This window comes from Nelumbo nucifera, chromosome 7 (genome assembly GCF_055504915.1).
Source record: "Nelumbo nucifera cultivar China Antique chromosome 7, China Antique-T2T, whole genome shotgun sequence".
NCBI lineage: Eukaryota > Viridiplantae > Streptophyta > Magnoliopsida > Proteales > Nelumbonaceae > Nelumbo > Nelumbo nucifera.
Window position 1 is genome coordinate 54,181,081 of NC_142655.1, and position 22,964 is coordinate 54,204,044.

The 22,964-nt window shown below is 36.4% G+C and overlaps 2 long non-coding RNA genes across 3 annotated transcripts; one reads left to right on the forward strand and one right to left on the reverse strand.

The window, feature by feature from the left end:
• Positions 1-405: 405 nt before the first annotated feature.
• LOC148790505 (uncharacterized) lies at positions 406-5,587 on the forward strand. 2 transcript variants are annotated; one of them, XR_016078576.1, is made up of 3 exons: positions 406-1,288; positions 4,062-4,381; positions 4,933-5,587. It is a non-coding gene; the product is annotated as an uncharacterized LOC148790505 (long non-coding RNA). The 2 variants fall into 2 exon arrangements; XR_016078575.1 differs by lacking the exon at positions 4,933-5,587 and having other exon boundaries at positions 4,062-4,646.
• A 14,746-nt stretch (positions 5,588-20,333) lies between these two features.
• Positions 20,334-21,518, reverse strand: LOC109115724 (uncharacterized). Its single transcript, XR_002023424.2, has 2 exons — positions 21,378-21,518; positions 20,334-20,794 (listed from the first exon to the last, which is right to left on the reverse strand). It is a non-coding gene; the product is annotated as an uncharacterized LOC109115724 (long non-coding RNA).
• Between the last annotated feature and the right edge of the window lie 1,446 nt (positions 21,519-22,964).

The following is a 22,964-nucleotide window of genomic DNA, read 5'->3' on the forward strand; positions in this document are numbered from 1 at the left end:
TATTTTGAGACCCCAAATTAACTGAATTGAACCCTTTTTAGATCTGCCCAATCCGGGCCCAATTAGGTCAATCCAACCCTGCCAATCAACTAAGAATGTCTGAAAACCCCACCTATGAAATTTTAACCAAAAATACCCTCATTTACCCTTTCATCTAAAAAGATTCAATTTCAGTTAGTCTTGTTAGCCCACACCCACAAACCCACTCTATGTGTTCAACCCCATCTCAACCCTCCACTTTTTAGACAAGGAACCACCCAATCATTAATCCAGGACTCTAGTCTAACCCCCTTGACTGATTTTGACCTGGACTTACAAAATTATAAACATGCCCCTAAACTTCTTCAAAATTATGAAATTACCCCTAACCCTATGTATAAATTCAACCTAAAGTTTTTGATTTAAGGGGAGTACACTATTCAACTCCCCCTTTGTTCGAACCCAACGGCACGACAACCAACCCACCTTCGCTCCCTTTCTGAGTCTTATTCTCTCCCCTTCGCCCTTTCTCTCTCTCATTCTCTCACCGACGCCGCTTGCAGCAGTGGTGGTTCATTTCTTTTTTTCTCCTCCCGCCACTGGCCTCTCTCCCCCTTCTTCTTCTTCTTCTTTTGATTTTTTTTTCTTTTTCTTCTTCTTTTAAATCCCCTTAGGGTCAACTGTTCGTCTTTAACCTTTACTCGAACTAGAACCGGCCACGGCGGTAAGTTCCTCTCCAAACTCCGATCTCTTTATCTCACATGCTTTCTTCTCTCTTTTTCGATCCCATTCCTTTCACTCCCCTTCGTCTCTTTCTTTCCCGTTAAATCCATCTCAGTTTTGTCACCACCGCTGCAATTGGCGATGAACTTGATCTCGGCAACAACATTCCCCATTCTCCCTCCAGCGAACCTCTCACAGATTTCTTTCCGTTTCTCTTTGTCCATTACCATATTTTTCCTATGCTTCATCATTTTGAGTTCGTCAACCATTCTCCGATCTCACGGTCCTCTGTTATCTTTGCCATTCAACACTAATGGACAATGAGAACTCGTTCTTAGTCAATCGAAGGAATTTCTATCTGGAAGCTCATCCTAAGTCGGAGTACACTTCAGAAAGTCTTTTTGAGGTAAAACAGCCCCAGCCGGTATCGATCGACAAAATCCTCTGTTGTAGCGCTTAGCCTCAGGCCGCATCAACTCTGTCCACTGGAGCCATATCTGCTCGAAGGCAAACAACTTGTGATAGGTCAAAGTTGGTTGAAACTCCCTGTTCCGTTGTGCGAATTCAACCGAAATCTCACATTCAGGTAAACTCTCATCAGCCTTATGCATGTTAGTCTTCTTTTTTTTTGTACCGCAATTGCATTCGGGAACTCGAGAACTGAGGGGAGGGAAAGTTGAGAGAGTCGGCGATCAAGTTCCACGGAATCGACTCCCGTAGGCTCTATACCCTCACCCAGTTTGGTAGTAGATTTTCTTCTATGCTGTCACCATCTTGCATGTTTGCAATAAAACTGCTAGCAATTTAGGGATTTGAATTTATTAATTTGCTCTTCTTCTCTTGATCACTGTTAGCTGTTGATGGATTATATTCTAGATCAGTTAAAGTAAATGGAATTTGAATGCCATTTCATCATTTGCGTTGTCTTTCAAGTATACCTTATGCCTATGCGATTATAATTTCTTTGAGCTTTTGGGTTGTTTTAATATAAGTTTTAATTATTTGGTTATGGTGAGGTAGGTCATATTGTTGGTTGTGGTTAGCATGTTTTTCGTTTGATTAAATAATTGTTTTTGTACTTATTTGGGATTACCATGTCGGCCCTACCTATCGGACTTGGGAGAGGGGTGCCTAACCCCCTAACCCCTTCCCTCTCCCATCCAAGTCTTACCCGGACTGGTTTAGTCGGTGCCTCAGGCTACTAGAGTCACTATCAAACCAAAATATTTTTGATGCCATTCTCGGAGGTCCCATCACCTCCATTTCCTAATTTGATGGGTGGCGACTCCATTCCCAGCCCAAGTGGCAAGTGAGCCGTTTTCCCGATGCTCACAACAATCAACATTGGATTTTAGATGTCCCTGGACTAGAGGGTGCCAAAAAAGGATCGAATGTGAATTTGAACTCGAATTTGGACAATTGAGTACCGTTTGTAGTCTTGACTATCATCTCTCTCTCTCTCTCTCTCTCTCTATTCTCTGTTCTCCCTACTCGCTTTCTCTCTTCTACTGCACATGTAATACACAACGTAGGGTTTTAGTCGTCTTGTGTGTGTAGTACCACATGAACGTCTTCCGTCTTTCTACAACATTCGGGAAGGAGTTCCGGCCACAGAGTTACCACAATCATCTCATTTCCTTCCAAAATATTTGTTGTTGTTGGCGGTTTACCCTTCCACCGTGCCTTGATCCTTATCCACTCCACCAAACCCACTAACCTTTACCCTACCACTACCCAATTCTAATCTCATAACATCACAACCAAAAGAAACACTCCAACTAACAAAACTTTCCAAAACCAAAATAAAGAATAAAGCACCCAACCAGAACCAAAAAATAACCATACAATCACAACAGGTTTGAAACTCAATCCTCCCAACTCAGAACACAGACTACCTATTCAAGCCAACAACAAAAACATCAAACCTCCAAGTTAACACTGCTCAACAGTTTTGATCCAATATTCGGCTTCTCCAGAGGCTTGACTAGGTGCCTCTTTTCTTCTCTTATTAACTTTGTTTATTTTCTTCACTGTCTTAATGGGCCCAACCCCAAAACTTCCAATACTTGAATAGTTCGGCGATTTTTTATACTTATGAACCGTCTTATTGCATTAGAAATCTTCTCAAGGACATTCAGATCCTTAGAGTTAGCATTGATTCTTTCTAATTCCATTCTTCTCAAAGATTTAGGGCCTATTCGTTTGCTCTGGAGTCAGACATCTGAAAGTGTAGTAATTACATTAAGAGGTATATTGGTATTGGTGAATTTTTCTTTCCTCTAAACTTTGAATGCAGAGAATGTTGTTTTGAATTCTGAATTTTGAAAACAATCAAATATTCATTTTGACCCCATATATGAGAATTTTTGTTTGTTTTTTTGGGGGTATCATTGGAAAACAAAAAGTTGTATGATTGCACTTTAAGAGATAAGAGATAAGAGGAAACGAACAACTAAATTTCTCTTAAAGTTAAAAGATTCCTCTTAAGAGATAAGAGTTAAGAGGAAACGAACATGTCCTTAATAATCTGCCTTCAACTCGCCACCCTCTTTATCTCCATCCCTTGCACCTCCAAATGACCTCGGTCTATCTTGAGCATCTACAGTCCTAACATTAAAACCGGCCTCATCAGGATCTAATTAATCTTTCTCTCTACCCTTTGAAGGCCTACAAAACTTGTCTTCCAATTACTTAAAAGTTCTTGCAAATTCCCTCCTCCCTGAGAAAAAAACAAGCCTAAAGTTTTACTCACCTTCATCACTTTATTCACTGCTGTCTCCACATCAATCACTATTTTAGTATTACCAGACTATGAACAAATACCAGACCATGCCTTAGGATGGTGGCAATAAGAGTAGTTTATTATTATTATTTTTGGGTGTGCTACCTCTCTCAATGGGGATGCCTTTTGCCTATAGACAACCATGGGTAATGGGTTAGGGATGAACAATAGTGCCTCGACCATACCTCAAGATACTTGCAATAAGAGAAGCTTGTTTGCAAAACATTCATTTGTTGGATGTGGTTAGATTTTACTCAACAAGGATACCTTCTGTGGCCCTGTATTACTACCTAAATATTGAATTTTCTAAAGAAACAAAAAGAACCTGACCATTCCAAGTGAATGAAAGGGGTCCCTTCTAGTTTTGTCCTTTTCTTTGTAGCAGGGTGTCTAGACTACGTTTGGCAAATCTTGGAAGCAGCATATGCAAATCTAGATATGACCTAGCTTTTATTATCCAAGGAAATAAATGTGGTCACCAAGACTCGTGTTTGGAAATTAGATTTGTTTTCTGTTTTTTGTTTCTCTTTATCTCTTATTTGGCAATGTGATTTATCTAATATTCAAAATTTGCTAGGTTGGATACCAGGGATCAATGTGAGGATGACAGTAACAAAAAGATATGTGTTGCGATTGTTCATATCATTGAAGTACATAACAACAAACGTTGTGGACAGGAATAATGGGCGCATTGTAGCAACAGCTTCAACAGTGGAGCATGCAATCAAGAGTGCATTGGAATGTGGAAGGTCTTGCAATGCAAAGGCTGCAGCAGTTGTGGGGGAGGTGCTGGCCATGCGACTCAAGGTGGAAGGGTTGGACCAAGGTCAAGGAAGAGGTATTCATGCTGATGTCAACAAAGAGATTGAGAAGAAAGGCTTCAAGAGCCAAACAAAGGTATGGGCTATTGTCAATGCCCTAAAAAATAATGGTGTTAAACTCATCCTTGATGATGACCATGGTTCTTCCTCCAATATATTCTAATTAACATTGTTGTACCCTTTACTTGCTCTGGTAGGTGTCTTTCAATTTAATAATGCCTAATGGTAATTAGTTTTTAGAATCCATTTTTCTCTTGTTATAGCTGCAAAGATATGTATTGGAGGAATGCCATTGTAATCAGTGTTACTATGTTACATATAAACATGTTTTCTTGTTTTTCTGTCTTGAAACTACACAACTAGTTCAGCTGAGCCCTAATTTGGTGAATCACCTCTTAGACTTGAGGATGGTGAATGGCCAGGTAATTGCTCTTATTAGAGGTGTTTAATCTAGCCATTTATTTTTTTTTGTTTTTGGAAAGGGGGTGGGGAATCAAGTAGTTGGGGACTAATACTGAGAACATTCTAGTATTTCCATCTCAAGCAAAGAAGAGTTAAATGGCATAGCATTTGTGCAATTGTACCATAAATTATTTGAAAGATTTTGTTGTTGTTGTTGTTGTACAGGGGAATTGGGGGTGGGGCAGAGTAGGGTGCACGTGAGGCCCATTGGCCATACCATGGAGAGTCTGCATATCTGAGGGTCTGATCCCATGGCTCTTAAATGGAGGGGGGGGGTACCATATGACCATCTTGACTACTGGGCCATCAGCTGGATGGTTATTGATAACAATGATGAAGCTGAAAAAGATTGCTGAATCTAGTGGGACCAATATTACTGCAGATCTGGGTTTTCCAAAACTATCAACTAGAAGATGATCAGGAATTGATGCTTTAAAGGAAATTGCTTTTGTCCTCAAGGATATCCTTCACTTGTGTCAAGATTTGGAAGTGGTCCTTTCTCAAAAGTCAGATCTGGCATGAAGGAAATAGAGAAGCTCATGCAGCTGCTAAAAAAAGGTCTTGTTGAAGGTTTTATCCCCAGAAACAACCCCGAGTGGTTGGACTCTTTTAAAGTCGAATGTTTCTTGTTTTATGCCTGTTGAGTCTTAGTTTTTTTTTTTATGTTGTTGTTCCTTCTGTTCTAGGGGATTGTTTTGGTGGTATTAGGTTTAATTTCGGTGTAGCTTGATGGCTGTTTTGTCGCGTGAGTCTCTGTTGTAGTTGCTTTTCTCTTTGCCCTTTGAATTGAATATGGCAGACACCATTGTTGCACGTTTTACTTTTTTTCTTGTGTTTACTAGTATGTATTTAAATCAAATTGGATTGGATGGGGGTAGATCCATATTTGATCGAATTTAAAGAGATGAAATTTAGATCACCCTTTGCAACTGAGAGATAAAAAGCAAAAGGGAAAATGACTTAGGGGATGTCTAAAAACAAATCCAACCATGTTGTCAAACCCCGTTAGGGTGGGTTTGGTACCATTGTTGTGTCTTAAGTTTACCAATACAACTTGGTGAGAAATATGCTGTCATGTCAGTCATTTCAATCAGAAAATTGCATGTGTAGGGGATTGATCAATGACATTAATAATTGAAATTTCAAATTTGGAGTTTTTAATAGAAACAATAATTCGTATTGATGGACTAAACTACCTTGAATGGTCTAGGGGAATTAAACTCTACATTATTGGTGGGGGGAAAATAGGATATATTAGTGGTAAAGTGAAGGAATTGAAGACTGGAAGTGCTGAATATGATAGGTAGAACCAAGAAAATAGTATGATGATGTCATGGCTATTGGTTTCCATGCTGCCACAAGTAAGGAAGACATTCATGTGGGCTGAAACAGCTTGTGAAATATGAGAACAAATGAAATCTATTTATTCAGAGCAAAGGCATTATGCCAAAATATACCAACTACGAATTGAATCCTCTACTTGCAAGTAGGGGGAGATAAGTCTCTCAGTGTACTACTCAAATCTGGAAGGAATTGGATCACTATCAAAATGTGAATTGGAAGTGCGATGAAGATGCGAGGGCATACAAGTCACTTATTTCTCAGCAACGAGTATTTATTTTTCTTTGGGGGTTGAATCCTATATATGAATCTATTAGGGTACATATCTTGGGAAGTAAAAACTTACCATCAGTTTAGTAGGTTTATGCCTTAGTTTAGTCAGAAGAGAATAGAGGAAATGTGATGAATTGTGCAGAGGGGGAGTTGGATGCCTTAGCTGTCCGAGGAGGTACAGATTCAAATGTTAGATGCTCTTTTAAGAAGGGTAATAGAAGTTCTAGTTTCAGCATCCAATTGAGGGCTGCTGTAGGCATATTGATATGATCTATCAGCAGGTCCAACTCTCATTCTGGGATAATAACTGTTCAAACTTCATTGAGAATTGGAGGAAGACCCTAATAATTTGGTATGAGAAGCACAAGTAGCTTCAAATTGGAAATCAGTTGGTACTCTGAATATATAGACCAGCAAATCCAACAGGAATATCTATCTATTGTATCATCAGCCCCTGTAGCAGGATCAATAATTTCTGGCACTTTCGCCGTGGCTCCCACTTGGGTTGACAATGGCAATTTATCAAGTTCATCATGTTTTAGTGATAGCTTTGCACGTTGAAGTTCCTCCAACACACTCCCCAAACCAATGGCTGTTTCATGCAGCATTACTGCATGGGAGTTGTTTTGGCTCTTTGATGATTCTCCTTCAAGAAAATTCCCATCCATAGGAGAAGAAGAATTCTTAGTACTCAGATGAAGGTTGGTAAAGATGGTCATTCTCAGGACACTCTTGCTTCCCCTTGGAGTTAAGCAACTCTAGGTTCAGTTGGTCTGGAAAAGAACAAAACAGCGGGGAGTTGATTACCAGCAGTGCTTCTGCTACTGTTGGAATGTTGATCCAATGAGCATCCCATATCACCATATATATGTACTGGGGACAAAGGAACTTGAAGGAGTTTTGGCTGCTGCATCACCATGGCAGCAGATACCTTCTGCCTCTGACTTTATTCCTTGGTCACGAGAAGGAAGTGCTTTATCGGGCTCTGTTATAGTCTCTTTCTTCAGTAACATTTGACCGATTCCCTGCAGGTTCACATGAATCCTTCATATTTCATGGACAAGAATAAAGCATAATTGTTAGTTTCTGTTAGTACACTGTACACCAACGAAAGAAATATCTAAGCATAACCAGGACTCCGCACTGAAAGGGTAAACAGAATTTAACGAGTTGGGCAAACAAGTAAACTGTAAACATCACTTTTATGTGGAAATAAGGGCCAAAATATATCTAATCATCAAAATATTTAGAAAACCTATTGTTGTCGCCAGGAATGGGCCGAGGGCAATAATGTCAATTTACTTCTGAGACAAGGGCTGGCTGAAGAGTCCAAGGGCTGATAGAGCCAAAGGCTTGTAATAAATCCAACCTGTGAAGGAAGAAACACGTTAGAGGCCCCGAGTGTTATCTCAGGGGCGGGGCGGAGACTCCAACAGTCAAGTTAGCAATGATGCAATAAGCAAGATAGGACGAGGCCTGAGTATGAGGGTTCGGACGAGGTCAACAAAAAGTTAGAGAGTTGAGAGCAATAAATGCCAAGATAGCTTACCTAGGGAGTGACACCCCTTATTTATACTTGAACCTCCCTAGAATTAGTTATAAAAGAACGGCCAAGATGCAATTTTTCCCACGCATCACCATATGAGGATACCATGTGTCAGCACGTTACTGGGCCTATCATGTGCACCTACATCACCTATATCCCCAACAGGAAATTTAGGAAAAAACCAAAGTACTAACAATTGGTTCAGTAATGCACCTAAAAGTCAAAACTTATCAGTATTACCAAGTACTGACCAAGCTTTGTATTCCTTAAGAAGACGTGTTATTTCTAGGATAAAAGGGGGGCATATATTCCATTTTCCAATACATGCAATATGTGTGTCATGCTTTGCAATATAGCAGGGATTTTCTGAACCAAATGCTTACAAAATGCATCCATGAGGCATTCCGGAGTACAACTGTTATTTTCTCTGTACTTCTCCCATTCTCTCCGAGCATTTTCTTCTGCTTCATATGACCTATGAGATGAGCTTGGTGCTCTAGTGCTCTTAATTTCCATGTCTGTATCTTTGTCCACTTCTTCCTCACCTCTAGAACTTTCCAAGATGACAAGCCCATCCTTAAAATAATTATAAGTATTTTCCAACCTGGTAGCAGCTCTCTTTTCTTGATCATCAAGTGGATAGGTCTATCGTATATTTAACGGTGGCAATTGGACGGGTTGGGTTGGGTTTGGCTTGGGTTGAACTTCAATTTAATTTATTTAATTCATCATTCTATTAATGACCAATTATATAAAATTATATGGATTGAGTTCAATCCAAACTCGCTTTAACTCAATCCAATCCGCCCAAACCCATTAATTTTATATTTATGTACTTAAAAAAAAAACTCTCTTGACAAATAAGTTGGTCATAGTTTGGTGGTAATAATAGTTGCTATTCACACAAGTAGCCAATGTTTAAATCACATTACATGCATGTCATTTTTACACAAGCGGTGAAGCCATTTGACTATGTTTAGATTTTGGGCCGAATTGACCTGTATTGGGTCGGGTCAATTTGGACTAGGCTGGCCGACCCAAACAAACCGGACTGAGCTGATAAGGTCTATTCATATTTAGACCAAGATGAGCTGGTCTGGACTTGGGTCAAGTTGATTTGGATTTATGTCGAATGGGTGAAGTTTGTTGATTTGAGACAAAACTAAATTTAGTCAACAATTAATAGAAAATTAATGCATTAATTATAAATTATTTCATTTAAATGAAGAAAATTAAAAAAATGCTAAGGAATTAGTACTTATATCTGTAGTGGTTAACCCAATGGTTATCCACAACCCAACCCATTTAAATGGGTGGGTTGGGTGATTAACCCATTTCGAACCCACCAAGTAAATGGGTGGGTTAGGTGGGTTAGATTAGGGGTGATCATTTCAGCCCGGGCCCACATCAGACCCGCAAATTTTAGGGCCGGGCTTGGGCTTAATACTTCAAGCCCGGCTTGGGCCCGACCCAACCCGCATATATTTAAATTTACACATTTTGAGTATAATGTATACATGTTATTTTACATTATATTATATATTTTATATATAAATATTATAACATGACATGTATAATTTATATTATATGTAATATTTTATATTATATAATGTATAAAATAAGTTTATATGCATATTATGTCATTTAATATAAAATATTATAGATATGTAATGTTTTATATATGAGTGACATTGGCTCGGAAGCAGGCCCGGCCCGACGCGATCCATGATCACCCCTAGGTTAGATTAGATACTGGGTAGGTTGGGTGAAAAATTTCCACCCTTACGTATACCCCATCTTCTGCATATCTGACAACAAAATCAGAAAATCAGAGTGTGAGGTTTTACATATGAAGATTGTAGTTACAATTTATCATGTGTCTATATGTGTACATTGTTGTTATAAAACATGCATGAGTAATTGATGATAAGGATGATCCTTTGTTAACCTAAACAAGATTAGCCAGACATTTCAATACTGGTATATACCTTGTGCCACCATGGGGAATGAATATATATATATATATATATATATATATACAATTGGGATGTTCTCTCGTGCTCTCTCCGTGTAACAAATGGAATCTACTCGTGCCCACGTGAGAGCACCCACTTCTTATTAATTATATAAATTGTTAGATAATTATGTAATTATATTGTTATATAATTATCTAATTATATAAATATATAATAATTATTATATATAATTATAAATACTGTTATTATAATTATCTAATTATATAAATATATAATAGTTGTTATAAATATTGTTAATAACTAGATATCGAACCGTTCGAACAGTTTTGACCATTTTTTATTTTTTATAATCTAATCGATTTTTGGCTAAGGACCGAGATTAGGATAAAACAGAATCAGTTACCTAGATGGTTCCCAATTAAGAAAAGGCCAAAAACCATTGAATAGGTCAATGAATCAACAATTTAACCACTCAAGTCAATGGATCGTTGACCGATTCAACGGTTTTTAGCCAGGGACTAGGTCAATTGGTCAACAAATCCACGGTTTTTGTGAGCCATTTCACAACAAAAAGCCCTCACTTTTGGAGGTACTGGACTAATCAAACTCCCTTAGCTTAGCTAGAAAGGACCCTCTCAAACCTGGGGACACAAAAGTACATTGAAAAATAAGGAGCACGAGAAGAAACCTAAAGCTAAAGGGGAGGCTGACCAAACCCTTTATCCTGACAAGAGGTGTTAAAAGGCTGAGTTCAAAAGAGAAATAAAGCTCATCAATTGCCTCCATTTAAGTCACCCTAAGCCCTCTCCTCAACCCCAAATCCCAAGAATTCCCATTACCTCTGATAGCAGAGATTACTTTTCTCTCTTATTCAGAGAAATGGAGTAAATTGACAGGAATCTTTCCATGAGAGATACTTCCCCTAGCCATACATCTTTCCAAAATAACACTATCATAAATTGGATTGCTTCTTTTACACTCCCAGTCTTCAATTTATTTCCTTGTGCTTTTGGTCTGAGTATTTCCGGTATTCTGTTTATTCAGGGTATATTTGTCTCTATCAACATGGTTATTTATGTCTTTTGTTATGTTTTAGTGAGAGGCAAGTCAGTCCTTTTATTTGCTTTTCTAACACATACATAAGACAGAGCAGTTTACTTGTTGCTTAAAACAGTAATTCTGTCTTTCTACTAATGGGTTTACCATGGATTTTTATCAGGATATTGTGAAGCATACATTTTAGAGGTGTTTAATCAGTTTTTTGATAGAAGAAGAACAAATCTGGGAGCCAATGCTACTTTAGACCCATTAGTTTGGTGGGAAGTTTGTTGAGATGATAGTCAAGGTATTATCCTAAAGGATCAAGAATGTGCTGCTTCTAATAATTTGTCAATTCCAAGGAACTTTTGTGAAGAGAAGACAAATAGTGGACCAAATCTTGGTGGTAAATAAGTATGTGGAGGAAAGAAGTGGAAGGGTGCAGTCTGCAAGCTTTGATTTAGAAAAAGCATATGATTTGGTGGATGGGTGATGTAGGACCAACTCAGTTCTAGTCCTTAGAGAATATTGAATGGTCTTCTTGATCATAGTTTTATGGCTGTCAATGGCTTCTTGAAGGAATAAGAGAGAAAATAGGGAGAGAAAGAAGAGATAAAGTACCTGGAATCACTCACAGGGTGCCTAGAATCACTCACCATAGCTAGCATAAGTTGAAGAAAACTCAATATGATTCATTGCCTTTGTGTAAAATGTCCATACATATTTATAGACTCTAAACTCATAATAATCTTAGGAGTCAAATTGTTAGACTTGATAATCCTAGTAGGACTCGAACTAAGTTATATCCTATTTTAATTCAAAGAAGACTCAATAACTCTAATCCTACTTATGCAATGACTCTGAAATTTTAAACATAAGTAAACTATAACTAGACAATTTAAAACCTATCATTGGATTCCACAGAAAATTGCAAAATGACAAAAATACCCCTACTGTCCAAAAATATAGGAATACATAAAATATCATAAAATTCCAATTTTGACTCTTCAACTCTTGCATCAATGGGTCCTTTGTTGGAGTAGGGAAATTTGGATTTGGAATAGATGGAGAAGATGGATAGAATGGTGTTTGAGGATCTATCATTATTCAGAAGTGGTAACTAGTGTTGTCTTTGATTTCTTTCTAGCTAAAAGAGGACTAAGGTAGGGGGACCCCTCTCTCTCTTTTTGTTCATGCTAATTGCTGATGTGCTAAATAGATTGGTAAGTAGAACAAATAGTTTCAACCTAATTAAAGGATGGAGAGACAAGATGTGGCGGTGACTCATTTACAATTTGTAAATGATTTAATGTTGTTCTCTGAAGGAGGTTATGAAGATAAGATTAGGAATTCTTTACATCTCATTAGAACTTTCAAGAGGATATCTAGTTTGAAGATTAACTTAGGGAAGTGCTGTGTGTATGGGGTGAACATGACTGAGAAGGAGGTGAGAAATATAGTAGAGGTCCTAGGCTGTGAATATTTGTTTTTGAAGATAATAAAAATTTTATTGAACAAAAAAGAAGATACAAGGAGAGGTGATAAGCAATCACCAGAGGGAAAAAAAACAACCCAAAGAAAACCCAACTAAGGCTGACAAATCCAACTAGGCCAAACCATCCCAACAAAGCCAATCCCTCAAAATCCAAACCCCTTACAAAAGCAAAAAAGAACAAAAATGAAACAAGAAACAACCACCAAATAAAAATCAGACCATTAAAACAAACAAAACCGAATCCATACAATACCCAAAGCACACAAAACCGCCACCCACAAGAGATCCAAAGCATAACTCAAACCCCCAATGGACTCTGCATCAATAAGTCTTCTTATCCGATCTTTTTAATGCAATCTTCTTCTTGTCTTCTGACTACATTTTGGTGTTTTCTTACTATCTTGTTAGGCCCAATGCCAAACACACCTTTTATCATTGCAAAAGCCTTTGAAGCTGCTGGTATCTGCTGTTGGCTTCTTCTATTCTAACTGTTTTAGGATCAATGGAGAATGTTGGATGCAATTATTGAAGGTATAACTTTGAAGGTAGTCCATTGGGTTAAGACTCTAGAGATCTTTAATTGTTTTACAGTGGATGGCATGCTAAGAGGCGAGTAGTAGCAGCCTCCTCCACATTGAAGGTTTACAAGACAAGTGGGTTCGTTCAAGCAAATAACAAGATAAAATTAAACTTTGACATAGGCTAGGGAAATTAACTTAAAGCAGAAAACTTAGCACTACTACAAGGATTAAAACTAGCCAAACATCTATAGCTCAGGTACAAGGAGGTTGAATGCAATTCAATGTTGGTAATGAATGGAGGTAGCCAGGGATATGGATTTATAGACAAGTTCTGAGAGAGATTAGATAACTTCGAAGAGAGGTTGAGGCTTCATTTAGATGGGTTAATAGATCAGCCAATGGTTTGGAAAATGCACTCACCAACCAAGGAGCTTCTAGGGAGCAATGTTTTTGGGCTTCTTTGATTACCTGATGTCATCAAGGGGCTAGCTCAGTGGGAGCCATTTGTCACTGTGCACAGATTGGAATTGCCTCAATCGGTTGGAAGTCAGAATACCAAAAAGAAAAGGATTATATACATTAAATGTAGATTTGAGGTGCAACTTTAAATTATCTAGTTTTTTCTCTGTTTTTATTTTACTAGTAAATCGGTATGTTGCAGTTTTAGATAAAAACAATAGTTTTAATATCTTTATCATAACCCATTAAAAAGGATAAATAATCAAATCATGGTGTGATAGTGGATTTAAATTTTGTATTTTATTGTCATTATTTATAAAAATACTTCTTATTTATCATATTTGATTTTGTTTAATATGAAAAATATATAATATTAGAGATGTTCTAAAAATATGAATACTGAATTGCATACTTCACCATTTTAGCCTCATAGTTGAATATGAGAATGGATATTTACCTTAATGATAATTAACATCACTAATAATAAAATATTAATAATAGAGCATAAAAATAATAAAAATAAAATAATAACTAATATTTTTAAATATAAAATTATGAATTAATAAAACAATATTTTAGTTTGAAATTATTATTAAAAATATTAATTTTATAATACTATTATTATTTTAATAATAAAATAATATTAAAATACAAATAATAATCTTTTATATTGTTATTTTATTAATTCTTACATTATTTCTAAAATTTTAATAAAGAATAGTAAGAGTGTGTTACTAATAATAAATGATGAATAAAATGTACAAAGGGCATTTTTGGGACAAAAAAGAAGAATTTATTAGGTCTAATGTATGAACTAAAGTGTGATAAGAGGTCTTAAAAAATAGCCTCAAGTCTAGAAAAAAAATAGGCATAAAATGTACAAAGTAAGCCAAAAGAACAAGGCCTAAAACAACTTTGGCCTCATTCATTTGCATCTTTGTAACTTATCCAGGTAAATAAGTGTACTTACTCAACAAGGTCTAAAACAACTTTGGCCTCATTCATTGCATCTTTGTAACTTATCCAAGTAAATGAGTGTAATTACTCGTGTTCTTTTGATTTTCAGGATTCTTAGGTAAGTAACAAAATGACATTTTTACCTATAAAAAGCTAATATGAAAATGGGTAAAGTTGTCCCATTATACTTTATTAAATTTTTCTCCAGGTTGGAAAGTTACTTACCCACTTGAGAGATTGGTACGTTTTACTTGGGGAAGTGGAACTTATTTTATGTGGGACCCATTTGTTAATGCAGAAAGAACATTGTAAAGTTGGTCAATGGGAAAAACCATTGAATGGGGCCTTTATGTGTTTTTTGTTTTTTAAAAACCATTTCAAAATAATTCACTTTGAACTTGCAACAACACAAATAATTCGTATTGAACACCCTTAATGGGTCCCACCTTGTCTAAGATAACCAATCTTTGCACATTCTTTACCATTATTGTCCCCACAAATTACATCTACATATTTTGATATGGGAAACAAAGACATGATACTAGAAAGGCTTTGACCAATCACAACCCTCCATAAATTTGATGAAAACCCACCTTACCTTGCCACTTCGAGGCATGAAAAAGCAAGGGTAAAAAGAGTTAAATCTCCCTTAGTTTTTCATATAAATACTTAAACCTCCCCTCATTTTTTTAAATTGTAATACAACATCCCTTAACACCTCCCTTCATTTTAACTATCTGTTAAGATCCGGATGAATGTGACATTAAGGCCCCGTTCGCTTTTCGGTAAGTTACTTATCCGGGTAAGTGTTTCCCAGAAAAGACTTACCTGGGTAAGTATTTCCCAGAAAAGATTTACCTGGGTAAGTGCATTTACCCATATTCTTTTATTTTCCATGTAAATAAGGCAAAGACCATTTTAGCCATAAAAATCCATTATTAAAAGGGGAAAGACCATTCAGTTGACAATTTTCCCCCTAGGTGAAAAAGTTATTTACTTAGAAAAACAAATTTTCCTTGATCCCCACATAAATCTGAAAAAAGAACATGGGATTCTTGGTCAATGGGAATCAAAATCCCATTGACCAACTTTCCCCCCTCTCAAAATCCAGAAAAAGAATGCCCCCTAAATTTTTTTAAATCCCAACTTTATCCCTTTAAGATCCTTTGGCCATGTCTGTCTAACGACTTAAATGAAATCCAAGAAATAGAGATACCTGAATAGACATAGGGAGATGCAATAGTTCAATAACAATTATTCTTTCAAGATTTTGGTTCCTTGTAGACCTGGTGTTGTTAGGGGAACCAAATCTGTTCTTCACACTTGGGCGCTTCACATGCACATCCACCATGCATTAGGAACATCTCCCATGAATAATAACTTAAAAGTATGGGAGATGTTCCCAATACACGGTAGGATGTGTGTGAGGTGCGTGTGAGGTGCCCACTGTGAGGAGCAGATCCAGTCTCGTTGTTAGGCAGAACCTGTCAATATATTTTATTGTTTATTTAGAAGCCGTAAATATTTTTTATCTCATTTCAGGTACAATTTAGATAAGATAAATTTCGATGGGTTCCTTATATACACATGCCAATGATTTCTAACTTTGAATTTCTAAACCAGCACTCAGTGTTTCTCAATATGACAGAGCTGAGATATAGTATCTGTTCATCTTTGGAATCCCAAGAGAGGCAACGACCTTCCAAAGTTTTAGATAAATTAATTTAATAATCTTAAAAATCCTAAATCCATTTGGAGTGGGCCTCATTCATTATTCAGTAATGAATAATGGGCACAATATCTCTCTATTATCTTGCTTGAATAAACCACTCAAGTGGTTTTGGTGATTTCATTAGACATAATTTTGGCAGGAGGGGATTTAGTCCAATTTGAAAAGAGAGGGAAGGTTTAAGTATATTTACAAGAAATATTAGGGGAGGTTTAAATAATTTATCAAAAAAACAAATGAGAGAGGAGACTGGCTTTAATCAGGGCAAATGCCCACACCGTTCTAACAGCCTTTTCCAACCTTGCATTGGGAATATCTTTCCTTGAAATAAAGCATGCAAGTATGAAGATATTCTTAATGCAAGGCAGTAAAGGCTGTCCGAACAGAGTTTGCCCTGATTGAAGCTGAACTCATGAGAGCGGTAGCTTTTGATATGACTAAATCCTCATTAATCATTAACAATGGACACTTCCATAGAATTAGTGGTAGGTTGTGTGGAAATGCAAGTAAGTGCATTTACCCATAACCTGTGACTGCATAAAATTCAAGATTATTTTTAGGCCCTGTTCGCTTTTTGTAAATTATTTATTTGGGTAAATGCAATTACCTAAGTAATTTTTTTTGTAGGGAACATGTATCCGGGTAAGTGCATTTATCCATATTTTTTTATTTCTCATGTAAATAAGACAATTCAATCAATTCAGACATTTATAAACGGCTTCTAAGTCATGATTTTTTTTATTCTTGTTCAGTGCTTCCTCCGCTCATAATTGAGGTTGGTAGAAGAAAAAATAAATAAATTGGTGTTGCACAAAAACATGATTTAAGAGTTTGATGGCGATAAAAATATAAAGAAAAATAATAATAAAAAAACAACGTCACAAGAACACAACAATTTATAAGAGTTATACTTGGTATGTTCGAGCAATATTGTTCATTCTGTAGGATATAGAAATACATCAGCCTCAGCTGGAGGTTATAAAGTGATACATGGGGCCGGTTATAAAGTGGCATGAATGCTAATACAAGAGGGGCTTGTGTGTGTGGTCATATTCATTCTCGTATGTTATAAAATGAAAACTGCTCCCACATAATAGTATTTGTCAATTTATAAACCACCTATAACAAGATACAATACTCAAGCCAGAGACTAACCAAATTCAAAAGGGGAAAGTTTTCAAAAGAAAATTAGTCAAGAATTTGTTTCCAAAACACACTTATCTCCTTCTCAATTTCTTTTATATTTATAATTATAATATATAATACCTAGAAATCTTAAAACCACTAAATAAAGTGGTAACCAATCAATGGGTTTTTGTCAAAATTTAAGGGGAGTTTTGATTATTGGTCAAATCCCTTTCCCACATCATGTGTTTTTCATATTTGGTCCAATTAAAATTAGAACTCAGATGATTCTATTAATTTATTAGGGGTATTCAACAACATGATTGATTTTGTTTTTTTAAACAAAAGCAATTACCACATAAACAAAATGTGTTGTCCAACACCCCTTAATATGTTTAAAGTCAAATTTGGACAAATAGAAATAATTTCAGCCCTAAAAAAAAGGCTCTAGATCATTCATAAAACTCTTATCTGTACTATATAATATTTGGTGGATATCCAATATTTGGTTTCTATCCAATTTAACAGAAAAAGAAAACATAACAGTATAACTCACAAATCTAAATTCATGTATTTTTTTTTTATGTTTTTAGGCCATTTAAATTCATGTTTCAGTGAATTTCTACAATATAAAAAAATGATGAATATATATTGTTGCTGCCTTGGATAGGCCGAGGGCAACAAGGTATTTATGCTTCCGAGTCAAGGGCTGATTGATGAGTCCGAGGTCTGTAGTGGCTGAGGACTAATAGGTCAGTCTTGCATAGGAAGAGATAGCTAAAGACAAAATCCCAGTGGAAGTAATTGAACTCCAAATAGTCGAGTGTCTCTATGTATGCTCACTTGGGGGGGGGGGGTCACCCCCTATTTATACTTGAGACCGCCGGGAGGTGGATGGGTGCGAATGACTAGGATGCAATCCAGCCTTGTTCACGTGACCATCCGAGGTCGTCGCGTGCGGCCGTGCCATTGGGCCCACGTCACATGCTGGCCTCTGCTTTATGCACTGTCCCTATTGGGTCCTTGTTGTATGCCGCCCTCTGCCACGTGCGGGCGTTCTATTGGTCTGCCATAAGTGCCTACATCATTTTCCCCTCACTCTCGAGGTTGTGGTGGAGGTCTCAGCTGAGGACCTCGGCTTCGGCCGAAGAAAGTGTGCTATCTTTGTTGGGAGGCGCTGAGTGGCTTTCTCTAATGAGGACCTCGGCCTCGACCTCGGCTTCGGCTTGTCAAGGAGGTACTTTGTCTTTGATCACGGTGGCGTCGACTTAGGCTTCGATTCCACCTTTGAGGAGTGTGGTGGAGGACCAATCGTGCATAGGAGTTTGCCTTGACTTTAAGGAGTTTGGTACCGTGCCGTGTATGGGTATGAGACATACATGCCCCCCGGTTATGCACTTTACTAGTATCACGGTGAATCTGTGCGAAGTATTGGCCTCAACTGGTGGTGACATTTAAAGTTTGAGTCTAGCATTTGCTGACCCAACCCGACCTAAAATCAAGCCAAAGTATTAACCCTACCCGAACCCAACCCACTCAACCCAATTACCAGATCTAATGGTGATAGTGTGGTAGAATTTGGGCCATTATGGTGCCCCTGGCCCACCATACAAAGAAGTACGAAGATTTGGCAAAATAAACTTGCGAGAATCCTCATACTTCTCCATACTCCACAAAGGAGGAGAGAATGTGGGCAGGTCTTCCTGTAACATATCAAGGATGAGTTTGCAGACAATGCCGTAGAATTTGGGACTGATCCATACCAATTGTATGCCACACATTGGTTACTGATGGTTTTAGTGACAATTGTACACCATGTTGGTTAAACAAAGTGGTTTGAAATCGGCAACTTCTTCACTTGTTAGGAATAGGAATCAGATGGTTGTACACCTATACAAGATTTGTAAAGGTCTTCCTACATTTCCTTTAATGAATCCCAATTCTCATAACAAAATTAAAGAAATACCATCGGGCACAGGCGCCTTATGAGGGTGAGTCTCAAAGATGGCTTTCCTAATTTTTACTATTTATCTTATTTTTTTATTAATGCACATGGTTTATTAAGTAACACTTAGACAGGGATCAGTGGATAGTAAATTCTTACTATAACATTTATATTAATGAAGAAAGGTAATTTGCACATAATTCATTCTTATGGACAAGAGGATAAAACCACGCGTCAAATAAGTGAAGTGATCAACGGATCAATAAAAATAACGTAGGGTGAATTTAAATAAACTCATTTTTATGTTTTAAAAAAATTGTTCTTATATATTACACTTATTTTTGTTTAATGTGATGAATATGTGATATTAGAGATGTATCCAAATATATTTTCATATTTTTAATTTTTTAGAGATAAAAACAATTCCATTTTTTTGTTTGATTTTTAATTTATATTTTATTTTTATCATCAATAAAAATAATTATTCTTTGTCACACTTATTTTTTAATATAGTAATTAATAAATTTTTTTTATAAAAAAGTCAGAGTTAATGCCCTAAAATTAATAAATTGGCATATTTTAATCAAACAAAAGTTTCACACACTCACTTTTTGAATTTGTATTTTATTTAATTCTATCATTAATAAAAAAATATTCTTTTTTACACTTATTTTTTTAATATAATTAATTAATATAAGGTTTAATGAAAGAATGGAATTTAATAACCAAAACATGACTTAATGAGAGAATTCAATGAGGAGAAACAGTTTAAATTATATTTTATGCCCTCACAAATGAAAAGAGACCTTTGTTATACTCGACTATAAATTCAATAAATGTCAATGGGAATTAAACTTTTATTAAATATAAGATTTAATAAGAAAAATTTAAATGAAAAAAAATGGTTATTCAAGTTAGACCAAATTAAAAAATATAAATATTTTAGCCAAAAAATAATTCTAAATCACATTCAAAAATAGTATAGATACAGATAATTTAATTAAATGGATCAGACCCGCATCCTATCCTATATATCTAATTATTAAATCGGATGTAACTTGGTTTTGGTAAAAATACCAATTATTTAATTATTAATTAGAATTTTTGTAAATAGAAAGTAGCTACTTGGAACGAAGGATGATCAAAGCACTACACATGAACTATCTTTAAAAACCCAGCTACGTAATTAATGTGTAGGTAGAGATATGGCTAAACCAACACGTGGCACACACAATCTAATATCTACTGAAAGGTAACTTCTCATCAGAAGCTAAACAGAGCAACGCTACAAATTAAAGCATATAGGGACCACTGCTACAAGTACAAACAGAGATATTCGCGACCTTATTTAATACTTGAGACCACTATTGACTCAGTAGACCACATTTATTCAGCTTCACGCCTTCATCTGATGAAGCCAGGTAGCTTTGCTGCTGCACTATATATTTGTTGAAATCATGGACGACAAGGCCGGGAGCATATGCAGCGGCGACGGAACCCGTCGCAGTCACCGTCCGGGAAGCCTTCCCCCCTGCACACATTATCGCAATTGCGACCGATGAGACACAACCCTCTGAATTGCCGGCTTGGAGTCTTGCACATTTTCGCATCCACCATCTCCTCTGCAACAACAGTACTCAATCACAATCATATATACATCAAATCCATCAAACTGGGTTTAATCCACCAGCTGGGTTTATATATTTGGGATCCTCCCTTTGAATAGATTGCTTCCTGCTTTGCTTTATGCTATAAAATATTGATCATTTAGGTTGTGTTTCGTCAGATCATAAAGAGAGAATCAGAGAAGCAGAAAGTTGAGGAAAGTTCAATATTAATTACAAAAATCCTAACAACCTTTCCTCAACTTTCTTTCTCTCTGTAAAACCAAACACAGAGTTAATGTCAATGTTCCTAAAGTGGCTAGCTCGCTATGTCATGCTTACAATATTATAATTACAACCATGAAATTAACTTGTTCGGATCTGATCCAAACTAGTGTTCAATCCAAGACCAAAAACCATAAAAGCGATAAACAAAATGAAACAAACCTACAAATTAACGAGATGAGTTGCTTATAAATTCAGAAGCGAAAAGGGGTTCAGAAGAATGCAGCCTCTATCTAATAGTTCTGAGAACTATTCAGAACCTTGGCCATGAAATCATATCAGTTAGAGAGAGAGAGAGAGAAAGGGAGAGACGTACGAGATGCAAGCAGCAGGGTTAACAATAGTAAGACACCACGAAGAAACTTTCTCTCCATAGCTCAACCTCCAAGCTTCAATTCACAAGTAGCAGACGAAACTCTCTACAATTGGAACCACCTATACCTTCTGTGGGTTGTAGGTAGGCCTTATTTATACCAAACTCTCTACAATGGAACCACCTCTTATTAAGAGCTGTAACGGCTGAAGTGAAATGACTTAATGTTTTTTTTTTGGATCTGTGACTTTGTGTATATCCCCAACTTGGAAGTTTATTTTATGAATGTGCACATATTGACTCAATTTGGTAAATAGTTAATTACTATACTACTTATATAATGGGTTTTCATCATCAGAGTTTTCTTTATTAGGCAGTAAAAAGGAAGTTACGAGGTACTCAAATGTAATTTATTTTATGATTTTTTACATTTTATAAATAATTAAGTTATAAAATTTGATTTATGGGTTTTACTAAAGCTAAACCTCATGGGCTAGGGGGAGGTGTGTGGCTCAAAAGGATTGGCTTAATTTAGGGTACCACAGCTAGCTGTAAGAAGTTAGACATACAACTCTATGCATGACTCAAACCACGAAATATAGCAATCAGGTATCAAAGTTTGTTGTTCAACCTAAAACTCTAAAAGCTTAATACAAGAGTTTGGATGCTGATATTCAAAGAAAGGCTGGAGAAGATAAGGTACAGAAACAAAAAACAAACTCAGGATAGGATTGATAGAGCGCTTATCCTATAGCTGAGTTGTTGCAATGCATGCAGAGCTTGCATGGTTATTCTTTAATGTACGTGGCATATCTCTAATGTAAGTGGAATACCTTTAATGTACGTGGCTTCCTTCATCTGAGTACGATCAAGGAGATCTGAATGCTTTCAAAAAAACATAACAAAAAACAAACTGGCTGGATGACATCTCAAACAACCGCGCGCCTTAAAGGTTAGAGCTACGGGTGCAAATTGGGCGGGCCCGATTCGAGTTCGAATCGGCTTAATTCCAAATTTCACTCGGACTGGGTTTGAATTTTTAGTCCTTGAATTGGGTTTGAGCCTAAAAAATTAGGCTTTTTAATTTTTTGAGTTGGGCCCGAATTTAGTCCTTAGGTAGCCCGGGCTTGGCCCAAACCCGCCTCAACCCGATCAACTTGCACTCCTATTCAGAGCTTGAATCCAGTGGACCCATTGGTCCACGTGAAGTGCACCATCCAATACAATTTTAACACATTGCCTAAAGACATTATTTTAGGCAAACTAATATAGCTCTTCATTTAATGGTGAGTATAATGGTTGGATCGGTTTCAAAATCAAAGTAAAGCACCCTTTTTATTCCACATTTTTTAGCATTAGTAATTAAGCACATGTGTTGCACGTAAGAAATTTTTTTTTTATATTAATTACTTGAATTTTAGATATACCATAGTTAAGAAAGAAATTGAAAATTAACAAAGGTAACAATATGATTAAAAATAAACTTAAATGCTTGTAGCAAATAATAATAATAGTAATAATAATAATAATATTATTATTATTAATAAAAGTAACAATATGATTAAAAATTATTATTATTATTACTACTAC